The 12262-nt window shown below is 41.7% G+C and overlaps 1 long non-coding RNA gene across 1 annotated transcript; it reads right to left on the bottom strand.

Moving 5' to 3' along the window:
* Positions 1–7006: 7006 nt before the first annotated feature.
* On the bottom strand, positions 7007–11527 carry LOC147365382 (uncharacterized). Its single transcript, XR_015135490.1, has 3 exons — positions 10029–11527; positions 8602–9759; positions 7007–7686 (listed from the first exon to the last, which is right to left on the bottom strand). It is a non-coding gene; the product is annotated as an uncharacterized LOC147365382 (long non-coding RNA).
* Between the last annotated feature and the right edge of the window lie 735 nt (positions 11528–12262).

The following is a 12262-nucleotide window of genomic DNA, read 5'->3' as shown; positions in this document are numbered from 1 at the left end:
GTTAATCTTATCATCATTTACATAATTTATGGTTGCATACTTCCCTGGTGGCTCAGACAGTAAAGTGTCTGGGTTCGATCCCTGGGTTGGGAAGATCCCCTGGAGAAGGAAATGGCAACTCACTCCAGTACTCTTGCCTGGAAAATTCCGTGGACTGAGGAGCCTGGTAGACTACAGTCCATGGGGTCACAAAGAGTCGGACACGACTGAGCGACTTCATTTCACTTCACTGGATATACTGCCCTGAATCTTGTTTTCCTGACTTAACAATGTATCTTAGCAATCATCTCCTATCAGTGGATATAGAGCTGCCTCATCTTTTTCTTCCTCTGGATTAGATTGTCTGTTGCATGCATGGACCATTATTTATTTAACTAGTTTCCTATTGGTGGACATCTAGGTCATTTCAAGGCTTTTACTACTGCACACAAGACCACAGTGAATGTTCCTACCTGTAGCATTGCCACATGTGAGAGAATAACTGTCAAGATAAATTCCTAGAAATAGAATTCCTGGGTCAAAGAGTATGCTCATTTGGAATTTTGATAGGTATTGCCAAAGTGCCTTCCCTAGGAGTAATATTAATATATACAACTAACAAAGTGTTGATATGTGTACAACATATACAAGGATACGGCAGATGAAAAAGTGATATCGCAGTAGTGTTAATTTGTACTTCTTTTATTAAAGGTGAGCTTGGGCACTCTTAGATCTGATTAAGAGCTAGTGCTTGAGATGAATTAAAAATTATCTAATTAGTCAGACAGCCAAAGGCCTAGAGCTAAAAATGATATTTCATTCATTCAACAAGTAGTTTTTTGAAAAACAGTTCTGCACTAGGCACACTCATATCACAGCCTCTGATAAATCCAAGATGGATAAGACTTGATCCTGACCCAGATGAGATCAAGTCTAATGAGGGATGTGGAAACATATAATTAAATACAATTTTTTTTTTTAAGAGAGAGAAAGGAATGCAAAAACAGATCACAGAGAAGAGTAGCTAATGCTTATGTGCCAACCATTCACATATATTTTCTTGGAATACTTAATTTTTTATTATTTTTATTTTTGGCTGTGCTGGGTCTTTGTTGCTGCATGGGTGTTTCTCTAGTTGTGGCAAGTGGAGGCTACTCTCTAGCTGCGGTGGGTGGGCTTCTCACTGCAGTGGTCCCTCTTGTTGCAGAGCACAGGCTCTAGGGCACATGAGTTTCAGCAGTTGCAGCACGTGGGCCCAGTTGTTGCAGCTCCCAGGCTCTGGAGCACAGGCTCAAAGCTGTGGCCCATGGGCTTGTTTGCTCCGTAGCATGTAGGGTCTTCCCAGATCAGAGATCCAACCTATGTCTCTTGCGTTAGCAGGCAGATTCTTTACCACTGAGTCACCAGGGAAGCCCTAGAATATTTAATTTTTAAAGGACAGAGAGTTGGGAGAAGCAGGTAATTAATATTTTTTCATTTTTTAAAGCCTTGGATTTCTTTTAAAACTTGGCTCTGTGTATTAGCAAAAATACCCACAATTGTTTTAGCAGAACTTGGATTATTTTTCAGACATAAAGATGTGTCTGAAATTGTGGCTAAGACCCCCTTCATGGAAACGTAGTGTGAGTAACACAAGGGGGAAGGCGTCTCTGCACACTATTACTTCATCTTCAAAGCCAAGGTCACAGTCAGTTTCACATAGAGAACCCCAGTTCGCCCAGGGTCCCCACCCACCGTGCCCCTACCCCAGCCAGGTTCAATCAAGATGTGTTCGAAAAGGTTGTTTTTGCCTTCAAGGAACTTTTGGGTGAAAATCAACCTTCTGTCATTAGTTTTATCCTTAGAAAAAGAAACTTTGGCACTTAAATACTTTAAAATGTTTTCAAATCTATTTCTTCTTTCTGGTCTTTCATTTCAGTTCAGTTCAGTCGCTCAGTCGTGTCCAACTCTTTGCCACCCCATGAACTGCAGCACGCCAGGCCTCCCTGTCCATCACCAACTCCCGGAGTTTACTCAGACTCACGTCCATCGAGTCGGTGATACCATCCAGCCATCTCATCCTCTGTCGTCCCCTTCTCCTCCTGCCCCCAATCCCTCCCAGCATCAGAGTCTTTTCCAATGAGTCAGCTCTTCGCATGAGGTGGCCAAAGTACTGGAGTTTCAGCTTCAGCATCATTCCTTCCAAAGAACACCCAGGGCTGATCTCCTTCAGAATGGACTGGTTGGATCTCCTTGCAGTCCAAGGGATTCTCAAGAGTCTTCTCCAACACCACAGTTCAAAAGCATCAATTCTGCGGCACTCAGCTTTCTTCACAGTCCAACTCTCACATCCATACATGACCACTGGAAAAACCATAGCCTTAACTAGACGGACCTTTGTTGCAAAGTAATGTCTCTGCTTTTGAATATGCTATCTAGGTTGGTCATAACTTTTCTTCCAAGGAGCAAGGATCTTTTAATTTCATGGCTGCAGTCACCATCTGCAGTGATTTTGGAGCCCAAAAAAATAAAGTCTGCCACTGTTTCCACTGTTTCCCCATCTGTTTCCCATGAAGTGATGGGACCAGATGCCATGATCTTCGTTTTCTGAATGTTGAGCTTTAAGCCAACTTTTTCACTCTCCACTTTCACTTTCATCAAGGGGCTTTTTAGTTCCTCTTCACTTTCTGCCATAAGGGTGGTATCATCTGCATATCTGAGGTTATTGATATTTCTCCCAGCAATCTTGATTCCAGCTTGTGCTTCTTCCAGCCCAGCGTTTCGCATGATGTACTCTGCATAGAAGTTAAATAAGCAGGGTGACAATATACAGCCTTGACGTTCTGGTCTTTACTTAATAGTAAATTATATGCTTAGTAAAACTCAGGGCAAAATAGGGCTGGAGACAACAGCCTCTCAGCTTCCCAAGGGCACAGCAGAGTCGCACAGGGGAAAGCTGCGGGCAGAAAGAGTGGTTAGTACGTTTGCATCCCACCTTTGGCTTCTCTAAGTCACAGAGATCAGGAGCTGAGGATTTAAAGGCACCAGATCAAAATGGTACTTGTCAGGACCCAACACTCTGGTGCTCAGTGACAACCAGTCTTTCCTGGTTCTGGGCTGGGGACTTGGGTTCACAGGGGAAAGGGTGGGTGCAGGTGGACACTGTGCCTGGCTCCACGCATCTTGGATCTGCACCCAAGACTAGCTACGGGGTCCCCGAGTGTGTACTTCTCTTATCTATGGGCTCTGCACACTTATCCCCAGAAAATGTACTATAAGGCCTTCCTCCCAGGATTAACTGAGTGCTTGAAAAAGCCAAGTATTTCAGACATATTCCTATTTTTCTGTGAAGTTATTCTTGCCTGGAGAATACCATGGACCAAGGAGTCTGGTGGGCTATAGTCCATAGGGTTGCAAAGAGTCAGACACTACTGAAGTGACTTAACACATATGCTACCTCAACTATACCTCCTTCAGGACATTCTTCACAAATCATCATGAACATTCTAGAAAGTTTAAGGTTTCTTATAGACAAGTCTCAGGTAAGACTGATATTCATATCAGTCTTGACAAGGATTCTAGTCAGTGGAAGAAGCCCTTTTCCTGTAATACACGAATGGCAGGTTTTACTCACGTTATTTTTATAATCTCCTAAGATTGTCCATTTCATTACTTTAGTCATGTCCACAAACAGTGGGAGGTTGGGACTATCATCCCCATTTTACAGATCTGGAACCATTTTTCCTTCCCAGTGATCCATAGTGTATGGAAACAAGTAGAAATGTGAAGCTGGAAAATCTGTATTTCCTACTTCATTCATTCATTTAACAAATATTTATCAAATGCAACAATACGTAAGGCACTATTCTACAGAATGAAGCTATGGAGGTAAAAATTCATGATCTCCACTTCTCTTTCAGAGGTTGCTATTTAGGAAAAGGAGATAAATATTCAGTTCAGTTCAGTTCAGTCGCTCAGTCGTGTCCAACTCTTTGCAACCCCCTGAATCGCAGCAGGCCAGGCCTCCCTATCCATCATCAACTCCCAGAGTTCACTCAAACTCATGTGCATCGAGTTGGTGATGCCATCCAGCCATCTCATCCTCAGTTGTCCCCTTCTCCTCCTGCCCCTAATCCCTCCCAGCATCAGGGTCTTTTCCAATGAGTCAACTCTTCGCATGAAGTGGCCAAAATATTGGAGTTTCAGCCTCAGCATCAGTCTTTTCAATGAACACCTAGGACTGATCTCCTTTAGTATGGACTGGTTGGACCTCCTTGCAGTCCAAGGGATTCTCAAGAGTCTTCTCCAACACCACAGTTCAAAAGCATCAATTCTTTGGCAGTCAGCTTTCTTCACAATCCAACTCTCACATCCATACATGACCACTGGAAAAACCATAGCCTTGACTAGACGGACCTTTGTTGGCAAAGTAATGCCTCTGCTTTTGAATATGCTATCTAGGTTGGTCATAACTTTCCTTCCAAGGAGTAAGTGTCTTTTAATTTCATGGCTGCAATCAAGTGAGTACAATAAAATGTTAGTCTTCCTGGAGTATAATGGGCCCCAAAGAAGGGAGAAGTCAATTCCCCGTGTGGAGTAAGGAGGGAGAGTTTCACAGAGGAAAGGGTTCCAACTGTTTTGGAAGAACAGTGAAGATGGAATGGGAGAGGGCATTGCAGGAGGAGATAGCATGAAAGTAAATTAATAAGCAAAGTAATTAAAAAAAAAGTACCTTGTATAAGAGTGCCTGGGAGGCTCAGCTAATAAAGCATCAGACTTTTAATCCAAGGGTCCAGGGTTCAAGTCCCTATCCAGGTACCAAAAATAAATAAATAAATGACTATATAAGGCACCTCTGCTATACAGCACTTTATAAAGGTAACATCATTATTCATTAGCAAATACTTATGCTGTCCTTGGCTTCCTGTGGGACTCAGCGGTAAAGAATCCACCTGCAAGGCAGGAGACACGGGTTCAATCCCTTAGTTGGGAAGATCCCCTGGAGGAGGGCATGGCAACCCAGTCTACTATTTTTGCCAGGAAAATCCTATGGACAGAGGAGCCTGGTGGGATACATTTCATGAGATCGCAGAGTCGGACATGAATAAAGCAAATGAACACACAGACATGCGTGCTGTCCTTAATTATATGCCAGATTGCATATAGGTGCTTAGAATAGAAAGGTGAACAAGGTAATTTTTTTTACCTTTAAGCTTTAAAGAAGTAGAAATACATAAGGGATAGAATTTCATATACACATGATGAAGAACAGAAACCAGTGAGGAGGTAACTGGTGGTGGGATCTCTGAAGAGGTGGCACAAAAACAGAGACCTGCAGGAAGACAACACATGGAGAGTGGAGCAAGGAGCATTTCCAGTAGAAGAGCAGAAGTGCAAAGGCCCTGAGACAGAAATTAACTCAGTGAGTCTGAGGAACAGCAAGGGGGCCACTGTGGCTGGACAGGATAAGTGAGGAGAGAAAGATAAGTAGGTGCAAGTGGAAGCTTCTATAGGAGTTTAGCTTTCATTCCAGGTACAACAAAAAGTCACTGGGAGGCTTTAAGTAGGGAAGGATATGATATACTCGGGTTTTTAAAAAACTATTCGAACTAGCTTTACAATGAATGGTCTAGAGCAGCGGTTCCCAACCATTTTGGTACCAGGGACTGGTTTTGTGGAAGACAATTTTTCCACATGGCACAGGGAAGGAGGGGGGCATGATGTCAGGATGACTCAAGTGCATTGCATTTACTGTGCACATTATCTCCATTATTATTACATCAGCTCCCCCCTCAGATCATCAGGCAGGAGACCCCAGAGGTTAGGGACCCCTGGCTGGGAGGAAGCAGGGATGAACGTCATCACAGATACCACAGGAACTTTCTATCAAACCATGAGTCAGATTGAAAACTGAATTGTCTTCCTTTCCTAACTTAAACCCCTGTATTGCCCAACTAGTTTAATCATTACATCTCTATCAGCTAGGATCTGGAAAAATAGAACTTATATTAATTAGTTCAACTGAGGGGAACTGGTTACAAACAGATCAGAAAAACTGAAAGAGAAAACAGAGGAAGGTGAGGCAACCCAAACAGAGGTTAGAGCAGCAGGAAGCCTCTGTCACCACTGACACGGAAACAGCGCAGAATAGGTGGGGTTAGAGAGCCCTAGAGCAAGGATACCAGGTGGAAGCCGGAACGTGGGACCACGGCAGGAGCTAATGTGGCAAGCAGACTCAGCCAATGCAGCTGATGCCCTGGGGACGGGGCGAGAGGCAGAACAGGCTTGGCTTCTCTCCTCCTCCCACCTCTGGCCCAACCAGAAGCCAAGAGGAAAGGGAGCCGGGGCACAGTAGTTTGAGGGGGTCGGTTACCCAAGATGACAAGCAAGGGAGGGCAGGGAAGGGATCCGAGAGTATTCTGAACACTACATGACTGTCACACAACCAACCGGTGACAGTCCCAGAATTTTAGAAACAACCATTTAGTCATTATGACCTGTCAATTCATCTCCCAAAGCTTCTCTTCTCTATCCCAAAGTCACTGCCCCAGTTCAAGCCTTACCGTCTCTCACTTGGACAACAGGAATGGGTTTGTAACTTATTTCCCTGCCTCTACTCTCTCCCACTCCAAAATGCCCTCCACAGGAATAGACCTACAGATTGCATTTGTAAACAAAGCTGACGGCGCCCCAGTCTTGACACTCAGCTGAAATCTAGTTCCCAGAGGGCAGCCTCAGAGCCTCTGACAGTCTGGCTCCAGAATGCCTTTCACCCACATCTTCCTATAAAGAAACTATGTTTTAGCCACAAAAGGAGAGCTTGAGACTTCCCAAGCATGACATGTTCTTTCATGCTCACATTCCTTGTTCACACTAGTTGGAATTCTCTTTTCAAAATCCTTTCTTCCTCCTGGAATCCTTTAAATCCTAAAAGTTACCTCCTAAATGAAAACTTGCTTCACAATGCCAGATAAAATGAATGACTTTCCTTTGCTGTATTCCAATCTCAAGTTGTTTGAACTGCTTTTAGAGTTCACATATCATGTGTATACTGCTGAGGAAGAGTACTCTTTACATTGTATTCCAACTCATTTTAGCAGTATCAGTAATTTCCTTCATCATGAGTCCATAACCTGTTTTTATAAAAAAGGTGTATTGGCACACAGCCATCCCCATCCTTTGACTTACTGTCTGTGGCTGCCTTAGCACTTACATCATGAAATGTTAATTGAATTGTTTAGAAAGTTGACTAGTGTGACACAGACTGGATAGCCACCCACCCTGCCCCCCAAAACTGAGATATTTATCTGGTCCTTTACAGAAAAAGTTTGCCAACTCCTGTCCTCGATGTTTCCTTAAAGGGATTCCTAGAACTTAACCCAAAACTTCGCGCATAATAGGTGCTCTATAAATGTTGATCAAATTGTCTAGGAAGATAACAAATAGGCTCAAGAATAAGAGAATACTACCCAGACATAAAAAAGAATGAAATCATGCCATTGACAGCAACATGGTTGGACGTAGAGATTACCACACTAAGCAAAATAAGTCAGAAGGGAAAGATAGATACCATATGATATGACTTATACGTGGAATCTAAAATGTGATACAGATGAACTCACCCATGAAACAGAAACAAGCTCGCAGACAGAGAACAGACTTGTGGTGGCCCAGGCAGAGGGAGGTGGGGGAGGGATGGACTGCGCGTTCCGCGTTAGCAGGTACAAACTGTTACGGAGAGAAAGGATAAACAACAAGGTCAAACTGGACAACACAGGGAACTACATTCCGTGTCCTGTAATAAACCATAATGGAAGAGAATTAAAAAAAAACAGTAAGAGAAAAGGCCAGGAATAAAAAGAAAGCCTTATTTTAAAATAATAACACAAAAGCCATGGGGAAAAGGGAGCCTGTCTTCATGTAAGGAAAGAACTTACATTTTCCCCAGCTTTATTGAGATATTATTGATGTACAACATTATGGAAGCTTAAGGTGTATAATGGGATGATTTGATACTTGCCTATATTGCAAACTATTTCCCACAATAGGGTTAGTTAACACATTCTTCACCTCACATAACTACCATTTTGTGGCTGTTATGGTGAGAACATTTAAGGAAAATGCTCCTGGTGTTTTTGAAACAGAAGAACACAAAGGAATGATTCTCTAACTGTGGGTAAAGAAGTTGGGTTTGGCCTTTCCTTCCTTTGAAAAAGGAAAAAATTGTGAATTTTTCTGTTTCAGTAGAAAAGAAAATCTGGAATTCTGGAAGATTAGAGTAAGCATTCTGTGTTGCATGACCTAAATTGGGTCAGGCTTACACCTTTGAGAGACCCTCTAGCTCATGAGTCTGTGAGTAAAGGCATGTATGTGTTTCTATGGTACAATCCTGGGAGTTTCCAGTGTAGGTCCAAGGAGGGGACGGGTGAGCCCTGCAGTGGCAGCCTGAAAGGTCTCTTTGTCTTTCCTTTGAATGTTTAGATAAGTAATCTGAAAATTACATTAACAAAATGTTTTGCATGAACCTAAAAATAACTCAGGGGAGCACACTCAAAGTCTTTGTGGTGGTTTTACATGCGAACGTTAATTATGCCTACATGCAAAATTGACTGGTAAAAGATTTTACTGTCAGGTAACAAATACCTCAAACTGTGGGCTCGTGTTCTATGTGGTGTTGTTGACGGCAGAATATGAGTTTATTAAAACTTGAAAAATAATTCCTCATCACTACTAGTTAAGAATTCAAAGATTCAACATCAAAAATTGAATTCTGGAGGACTCTATAGGCAGATCCTTCACAGTGAGGAGAAACTCTATCCACTGAAAAAAAAAAGTATTAAAATACAATCAGTAAGGGAGGGAAGCTCTGTTTCATATACAACAAACAATGGCTATTCTTTGTAGACACATAGCTTATGCATAGATTTGCTTTTAAATGTTGTTGCTAATGGACTTTTTTAAAGTACTATAAGTAACAATTCTCATTCATTTGCTGATAGGAGTACAAAATGCTACAACCACTTTGAAGGACAGTTTAGCAGTTTCTTACAGAATTAGGCCTACTGTTGAGGGGGTGGAGGGGGAAGAGATGAATTAGGAGTCTGAGATTCATCATACACACTGCTATATATAAAGTAGATAACCAGCAAGGACCTACTGTATAGCACAGGGAATGATACTCAATGACTTGTAATAATCTATAAGGGAAAAGAATCTGAAAAAAAGACACACACATATATATCCGAGTCACCTTGCTGTATACCGGAAACTAATACAACGTTGATTGTAAATCAACTATATTTCAATAAAAACATTTTTAAAAAAAAGAAGGAAAAGAAACACCCTACTCTTATCCATATGATCTGGCAGTCATGCTCCTTAGCATTAGCTGAAAACCAAATTAGCTGAAAATCATGTCCACACATGTCCACAAAACCAGAACACGAATTCATAATTGCCAAAACTTAGAAATAACCAAGATGTTCTTCAATAGGTGAACAAACAAAGCATGGGACATCTGTATGATTGTGTATTTTTCAATCATAAAAAGAAATGAGCTCTCAAGCGGCAAAAACAACTCTTAATCGTAAATGCATATTGCTAAGTCAAACAAGCCAGTTTGAAAAGACTATCTACTAGATGCTTCCAATCATGTGACACCATGGAAAAGGCAAAATGATAGAGACAATAAAAAAGATCAGTGGTGGACTTCCCTGGTGGTCCAGTGGGTCCAGACTCCAACATTTCTACAGCAGGAGGTGCAGATTCAATCAGTCCCTGGTCAGGGAAGTTCCACATGCCCTGGGAACAGAGGAACAAATCAGGAAAGGAATATTCAACCACTTATTGGCAGATAAGGTGCGAACAAAAACCCCAAGGAAGAATCACAGCCTTTTCACCCATGCTGGCTATTAAAGCCTACATTTCGGGAATTTCCTGGTGGTTCAGTGCTTAGGACTTGGTGTTTCACTGCCAGGCTGGGTTCAATCGCTGGTCAGGGAACTAAGATCCCACAAGCCCTGCAGCACAGCCCAAAATAAAAAATAAATAAAAATATAAATATAGCTTACCGGACTTCCATGGAGGTGCAGTGGTTAAGAATCCACCTTCCCATGCAGGGGTCACAGGTTCAATTCTTGATCAGGGAACTAAGATCCCACATGCCCTGGGGCAACTAATCCCGCACCACAATTGCTGAGCTCGAGTGCTGCAAAATACAGAGCCCATGAACCACAACTGGAGAGGAGACACGCGCCACAGTGAAGATCCTGCATGCCACAACTAAGATGCAGAGCAGCCAAAAATAAAACAAATAAACATAAATAAATAAAGTTTATCTTTGAAGGAATGTAAACCCATTGACATTGAATGAACACAAGCACTTTTAACTCACTAAAAGCCAGTAGGGTTGCTTTAGATTAATTTAGTCTTCACATAAAAAAATCTTCAAACTATTTTAGATTGAAAGGACATCTCTGATCATTTTAATCAGTTTTTTTTTTGCCAACACTGAATTTAATTTGCTCTATAGACACTTGCATTTTACCTATCCTCTCTATATATACTATCCGCTTCCCAAGAAGATAGCTAAAAGTTGATTTTTTTTAAGGATTTTAAAAATACCTTTCAAGCTTTTTTGGTTAACTTTTCAGAAGCCCAGCAGGAGCCACCTATGTGGCATAATTTTAGGGACACTTCTGCCCAGTTCATAAGTTTGCCCACCTGCTCTAAAACCGGAAAGACCTTGCTCAGGAAACAAAGAGCTTTATTTTGTACTTAGACAAGACTCAAAAGGCACATTCCCAGAGGAAAGCAAAGCATCTATTTAAATCCAATTGAAAATATTCTCTTCCCAGGTGCTCTCGTCTCTACTCAATTTCTTCATTACTATCCAAACACAGATGACTCACAAATTCACATCTCCAGCCCAAGCCTCTGTCTCCTCAGGCTTCAAACCTGATTATACAACTGGCAAGTTTGTCCTCTTAGAATTTCTTGAAGGTGCCTAAGCTTAATGAATTCAAGCTCTTTTCATTCCCCATACCCACCAATACTCCTAACCTGATTTCCTTCCTTGGTTCCCATCTCAATGAACTAGTCATCCAGTAGAACCAACCTGAAAGCCGGAAGTGGCCTCCCTTCACCTCCATGCCCAAACTATCCCCCAATTCTGTCAAAACTGTTTGCTCCTCTATGTCTTCCTTACCAGCTTCACCCCAAAACTTTGTCTACTTTAATAACCTCCTAACAAGTCTACCTGTATCCCTTCTAACCCCAAACAAACTTATTCACCATATTACAGCAAAAGCAAAAATGTAATATGCATTATACCCCTTTGCTGTTGTTCAGTTGCTAAGTCAAGCCCAACTCTCTGTGACCCCATGGACTGCAGCACGCCAGGCTTCCCTGTCCTTCACTGTCTCCTGGAGTTTGCTCATACTCATGTCCATCGAGTCGGTGATGCCATCCAACCATCTCATCCTCTTGTGGTCCCCTTCTCCTCCTGCCCTCAATCTTTCCCAGCATCAGGGTCTTTTCCAGTGAGGCGGCTCTTCATCAGGTAGCCAAACTATAGCCCCTTAACCCTTCACTGTTACAGAGCCTTTGTACATACTATTTTCCTGACTTGAATCACTCTTCCCTTCTTGATACTCCTTCACATTTCTGTTCAAGTATCATTTTACAGGGAAGCTTCCCTTGGCTTTTATGACCAGATCTAGTCCCCTGTCTCCTAGAAATTTGCATATCTCTTTCACAGCTATCCTCAAGTTGTTATCTTACATTTATTTATTTTGTTATATTGTGTCTCTCACTAGCTTCTCTCATGGCTTCATAAAAGCATGAATTTGTCTAATTTTTTTCTCCCTATTGTATCCAAACAAATAGCATAATGTCGGGTACATAGTAGTTGCTTATGAAATATTCACTGGGTAAATAAATACATAAACTAAAATATAAATAACCAATCAAATTCTTTCCCCAAAATAAAGTTCTTATGATAGACGCCAACCAGAAGGAGAATGAAAAAAAAACAAATGAAAAAAAAATGTCTGGCACATAATAGGTACACAATTTTGTGAAAATTCATCTACTTTAAAACTTTCATAGAGCCAATATCTACAGCCTGTTACTCTATGCATTCATGGCGAGAAGAATTAAGCAATGCAATTTGCTTCCAGGATGCTAAGAATGAAGTGTTTTTGTCTGTTTCTACTTCCCGAACACGCTTTGCTTTGTGTAAATTTGCTGTGACTACACAAGACAGATTAGGCCAAATGCAGGAAAGAGTTGCAAGGATTTTCAC

The sequence above is a fragment of the Bos grunniens genome, chromosome 10, assembly GCF_055505025.1.
Source record: "Bos grunniens cultivar Pamir isolate PY7600 chromosome 10, Bosgru_T2T1.0, whole genome shotgun sequence".
Classification (NCBI taxonomy): Eukaryota; Metazoa; Chordata; class Mammalia; order Artiodactyla; family Bovidae; genus Bos; species Bos grunniens.
The sequence above is the reverse complement of the archived record's forward strand: the minus strand, read 5'-3'. Positions and strand labels throughout refer to the sequence as shown.